Source organism: Gossypium arboreum, chromosome 10 (genome assembly GCF_025698485.1).
Source record: "Gossypium arboreum isolate Shixiya-1 chromosome 10, ASM2569848v2, whole genome shotgun sequence".
Classification (NCBI taxonomy): Eukaryota; Viridiplantae; Streptophyta; class Magnoliopsida; order Malvales; family Malvaceae; genus Gossypium; species Gossypium arboreum.
Window position 1 is genome coordinate 105,658,785 of NC_069079.1, and position 6,173 is coordinate 105,664,957.

Here is a 6,173-nt window from a genome sequence, read left to right on the forward strand (position 1 = left end):
AGCCTGGGTTCAAGTGTTGGCTCTTGCAATTTATTTTGGTTTTCCTTTTAAAGGAACCTAGACTCTGGCCTATAGACCTTATATTTAATTGAGGATAAAATATGACATAGAAAGAGCTTGTGGTGGAGTGGCAAGGTGGCGTGTTGTGTAACTGTGAGGTCTAAGGTTCAAGTCTTGGGATGGGCAGTGGAGTATTTATTTTTCTGTTTGAGTTTAGTAAAGGGGTTGTGGACCTAGTTTTTGGTACCTACTCAAGCAGACATAAAACTTAAATAATTAATTAATCGTGACCGTGGATGAGTCATAAGGTTAAGGTGTGGCAATGGGTATATGCATGTCTACGTGGCGGGCTTGATTTTACCAAAGATGATGTGAATGTGAACTCCCAACCATTTATGCACTGGAGAGACCCTTTCTTATTTTGTGCCGAAGCAATTTATAAATCACAAGCTGAAACAGGTGAAATCAAAGGGCATTACTTGAATGCTACTGTAGGTACATGTGAAGAAATGATCAAAAGGGCCATGTGTGCTAGAGAATTGGAAGTTCCTATCATAATGCACGACTACTTAACAAGTGGGTTCATTGCAAATACTAGCTTGGCTCATTATTGCCGAGATAATGGTCTACTTCTTCACATCCATCGCGTAATGCACGCAGTTATTGATAGACAGAAGAATCATGGTATGCACTTTCGTGTACTAGCTAAAGCTTTACGTATGTGTGGTGGAGATCATATTCACGCTGGTATAGTAGTAGGTAAACTTGAAGGAGAAAGGGACATAACTTTGGGCTTTGTTGATTTACTACGTAATGATTTTATTGAAAAAGATCGAAGCAGTGGCATTTATTTCACTCTAGATTGGGTTTCTATGCCAGGTGTTCTGCCCGTAGCTTCAGAGGGTATTCACATTTGGCATATGCCTGCTTTGATCGAGATCTTTGGAGATGATTCCGTACTACAATTCGGTGGAGGAACTTTAGCACACCCTTGGGGAAATGCACCGGGTGCCGTAGCTAATTGAGTAGCTTTAGAAGCATGTGTACAAGCTCGTAATGAGGGACGTGACCTTCTGCGAGGGTAATGAAATTATCCGTGCAGCTAGCAAATGGAGTCCTGAACTAGCTACTGCTTGTGAAGTATGGAAGGCGATCAAATTTGAATTCGACGCTGTGGATAAATTAGATAAACCAACTTCATAAATCCAATTTGAATTCGAAGCAATGGATACTTTATAATCCAATGAAATCGCTTCGGTTTGTTGAATTGCAATTAAACTCATTTCAATCTTTTACTAAAAGGATTGAGCCGATTCTATTGTCTTTATTTTTGATAGATTTATTTTTATCTAGATATATAAGATCTTAAATAAAAAATAAAAGACTAAACACAACTCAAATTTTCTCCCGGTCCATAATTAACCCTATGTATGGATCCTTAGGATTGGTGTATTCTTTTCATCCTATATACCACGGTTTTGGATCATGGATCGAGCCAAGCATCACAACTTTTCTACCCATCCTGTATGTTGTCCTTTTCGCTCCGTGTTGGAATAGAAACTTATTGTATTAGTAGACTAGATTTTACGAAAAAGGTTTTGATAGGAGAAATTTTTTTCAATTTTTCAGGTCGGATTTTACACAACATGGGGAAATCACTATTTCTAATTGAAAATTGATATTTCTAATTCAAAAGAAAAAATAGCTCTATCCTATCCTATATAATGAACTGCTACTCTAAGTTCTCACAAAAGAGAATCGTTTCTTTCAATATTCACTCATTGTTCGTTAATAACCCTAGTGATTGTATCTAGTATGCGTATTCTGATAGGAAATAAAATATTCAATTGATTTTTCATCGAATGACTATTCATCTAATGTACTTTCATGGAAATAGAGGCGAAAGCTCTATGGAAAAATCTTGGTTCAATTTGATCTTGTCTAAGGAAGAATTAGAATACAGATGTGGGCTAACTAAATCAATGGATAGCCGCCTTGGTCCTGTTGAAACACGATCGTGGACGAGTCATATAGTTAAGGTGTGGCAATGGGTATATGCATGTCTAGGATTAGATCTAGGGAGAGCTTGGTATTTAGTGGTCTTAATGACTCACCTCCTCTTCTCTGGAATCCTACCTGGTGCATAGTATCTGTTCACTTTAGCTAACGAGGACTTGTTAACAGGCCAAGGTAAGTAATAAACCCATAATAAAGAGAAATTACTGAAATACCCTCGATTTGTAAAATTACCGAAATACCCCCGATTTATAAAATTACTGAAATACCCTCTATTGTGAAATTACTGAAATACCATCGATTTGTAAAACTATCGAAATACCCTCGATTGTGAAATTATCGAAATACCCTTAATTTGTAAAATTATCAAAATACCCCCAATTTGTGAAATTACCGAAACACCCTCGATTTGTAAAATTATTGAAATACCCCTAATTTGTAAAATTATTGAAATATCCTTGATTTGTAAAATTACCGATATACCCCAATTTTTGAAATTACCGAAACACCCTCGATTTGTAAAATTACTGAAACACCCTCGATTTGTAAAATTATCAAAATACCCTCGATTTGTAAAATTACCAAAATACCTTCGTTTGTAAAATTACTGAAACACGCCCGATTTTTAAAATTATCGAAATACCCTTATAGTGTAAAATTACTGAAATACCCTTGTAGTGTAAAATGACCGACATACCCTTATAGGGTAAAATGACTGTTTTGCCCTTGAGGGTAAATGACCGACTTAGACTTCGAATTTGACTGATTTGATTATGAATGTATGACTGTGTATTAATTGACTTGACTGTGGTAGTATGACTGAAATGCTCTTAATATATGTTTAAAAGACTGTTACTAAGTATGGCCATTCTGCATACATGTATGATGATTAAGCATGACATACACGACATATTGTATGGGTTGGGAATTATGAAACGGAGGAAGTATATGAGGATCGCGTGGTTGCTTGACGACCGTGTCCACCGATGGCTATTAAGCCTAATATTTGATTAGCAGCTTGCTGCAATGAAGGTAGTACCGCAACTAGGCTACTATTGATGTGTATCAGATGAGTGGGTCGATATTTATATCCCGCCATAATGTGTACCGGGGGATGGAGTTGGTGTGTAGCGGTTGGATTATTGGGGTGGGTTGCACAGCATTGCATGTATGGTATTATTGTGATATTATTGCGATGTGGGCTTCGGCCCAACTGAGGCTAAGATGGGCTAGGCCCAATTGATTCTGTTATGGGCTGTGACCCAAATGATATTATAACGAGCTTTGCCACATATATGCTCTAAACTGGACTGTACTGTTACTGTAATGGGCTCCGGCCCAAATTGATTCTAAATTCTGTCTGTTTACTGACTGTTACTCTTGTAAGGGGATTACACACTGAGTTTTCGTAAACTCACCCCGTTTATTAACTATGCAGGTAATCCCCAGCGTTAGGTGGGTCGGTGTCGCAGAGGGACTCAGAGACGACCACACAACTGCACATGTTTTTCTATTTCATTTATTTAGTTAAGCACTTTGGTTTTTGATTTGGTTGTATTTAAGCCTCTTTATTTTTTAACCTTTTTATGTGGGGAATTTATTTAGTATGCTTAATATCTGTTAGAAGTAGGGCATGATTTTCCAAAACAACAACTGGTTTTCAAAATATCACGTTTCCGCAACTGTTTAAAAGTAAGCTTCGCAGCAAGTAAGTTTTTAAGGGAATTAACCTTTCACAAGTTTTAAAATGGCCAGAGGTTTTAAGTAGTAAGAAGGGTTTTCAATGAGAACATGGTTTTCGAAAAACACTTCAATGTGATACGCTAGATTCAGGCCTAACTTCTAGGCCGGGTTTGGGGTGTTACACTGCCAGAATAATGAAATTGCGCACTTTGGCTAATACATCCTCTAGTATACCTTTTAGATGAAATAAAGATCTATTGGCCAACTATACTGTTATATTTGTATTTTTAAGATCCTCTAACCTGAGTTTTTCAAAGACAGATAAAGGTATCAAAGTAATACTATCTCCTAAATCACATAGAGCTCTCTATTAAAATAAATGCTCCCTATCTGTATAGGAATAGTAAAACTTATTAGGTTATTTAAATTTTAGGGAGCTCGTCTTGAGATAATAGCACTACAAGAAGCGCTTATACTAACTTGTTCACTTACCTTAATTTTCCTACGCCTAGACATAATTTCCTTTAAAAACTTGGTGTACTTAGGAACTTTCTCTATTAACTAGACTAAGGGTAGGTTAACATTTATTTTTTTGAACAAGTTTAGGAAACTTAAGAATTCAACCTCGTCTCGCTTTTGTTTTTCCTTTAGTCTTGAGGAGAATAGGATTTCTGCATCGGCAAAATCTTTAGTTATTTCCTTCTCTGTTTCCGCTACTGTATGGTTACCTCTTCTTGCTGATCTGTGCCTTTAGGGATTTCTCTTGAGGATCGTCATTATTTCCCGTAATTTTCTTTGGAGTTGTAGTTTCTAGGCTACTTAGTACTTTGCCCGACCAGAGTGCAATCACTTTCATGTGATCCTTACATTCCGTACGTGGATCGTCTTCTGTATTGTTGGGAATACTTGTGCCAATTTTCCTTTTCATGTCACCTATCATGCTCATCAATTGGCTCATTCGATCCTCGAGTTTAATCAATGTTCTTTTTAAATTGGTGCACTCAGATTGCACTTCCTTGACATTCATTCTCATTGACTGCATTTCTCCCTCGATTCTATTTAGAAGTTGACCATATGTAGTATGATCACTTGGGTTGACCCTATTCTAAGGTTTTTGCAAATAAGGAGGTTGATAATTAGTATTTTTAGCTTGACTTAAGCTGTTACTTCCTCCTTGATTTCCTACCCATCTCAGGTTTGAGTGGTCCCTCCAACTCGAATTGTATGTATTCGAACAAGGGTCTTCATTTTGATTCTTCATGTAACTTACATCCTCGGTAGGATTATTGAGTTAGTGGAAGAGTGATTTGTCTCCTCCATGCATAGACGGTATGGAAGCATATTTCATACGGGTAAGTCTTTTCACTATCTACTGATACTTGTCATCTTCTTAGATGGTCTTGATCGTAACATGTTTCTTGCCGTATGTGAAGAATTCAATCGGCCACTGACAGGAGTTTAAAGCTATATTTTCAATAATTTTAGATGCTTCCTCGTAAGTCCTGTTTATTAAGGCTCCTCTTGCTGCTCCATCTAATCCAGATCATGCGTTCGCATCCAACCCGTTATGAAATACCTGTAATTGCATACATTTAGGAAATTCGTGGTGTGGGCATTTTTGAATCAATATTTTGAAATGTTCCCACACCTCAGAGAAACTTTCTCCCTCAATCTGTCTAATGATAGTAATATCCCTTTTTAGGTTAACTGGTTTGCTAATCGGTAAAAACTTCTATAAGAACCTTCCAGTGAGTTCATCCCATGTCGTGATAGATCCAGGTACCTACGAGTAGGCGTTATCAATCAAAGAGAAGAGGAAGAATTGAAGATGAATAGCATCATCAGTGACCCTTTATAGTTAAAAGTATCACAGAGTTTGAGCAATTGTTTTAAATGCTAATTAGGGGCCTCTATCATCGTACCCCTAAACTGTAGATTATTTTGGATCATCTGAATCATTGTCGATTTGATCTTGAATTTATTAGTTGTGATCGTCAGCCTTGTTATACTTTCTTGAACCATGTCTAGACTTGGTAAGGCATAATCCCCTAAAGTTCTTTCGTTCCGAGCCATATGTACATTTGCAAGGAGCTGTGGTATGGGTTGGTTTCCTAGGCCATTATCGTGAACATCACTGAACAGTGGATTTTCACATGGTACATTACTTGTAGCAGGTGGGGGTGGATCTTGCATCTGTTGTTACTGCTACTATTGTGGTCGGCAATTTCTTCGGATTACTTTTACTTGATATGTGACTGCTACAATAGGTGTACCCCTACTACGAGTCATAAACTAAGCCTAAAAAGAAAAGATTAGTAACAATAAATAAAATAAAATAACATAAAATCATATCTATAACTTAAAATTTTCCTAATTATTCTTTTACTGCAAAAATTAAAATTAAACTAGCGACATTGCCTCCCCAGCAACGACACCAACAACTTGACCGTCTCTGGACATACCAACATCTAGAC

The 6,173-nt window shown here is 37.1% G+C and overlaps 1 non-coding gene and 1 pseudogene across 1 annotated transcript; both read left to right on the plus strand.

Annotated features, from left to right (window-relative positions):
• The first annotated feature begins 329 nt into the window (after nt 1-329).
• On the plus strand, nt 330-1,203 carry LOC128282111 (ribulose bisphosphate carboxylase large chain-like; annotated as a pseudogene).
• A 4,094-nt stretch (nt 1,204-5,297) lies between these two features.
• Nucleotides 5,298-5,404, plus strand: LOC128283162 (small nucleolar RNA R71). Its single transcript, XR_008273503.1, has one exon. It is a non-coding gene; the product is annotated as a small nucleolar RNA R71 (small nucleolar RNA).
• The last annotated feature ends 769 nt before the right edge of the window (nt 5,405-6,173 follow it).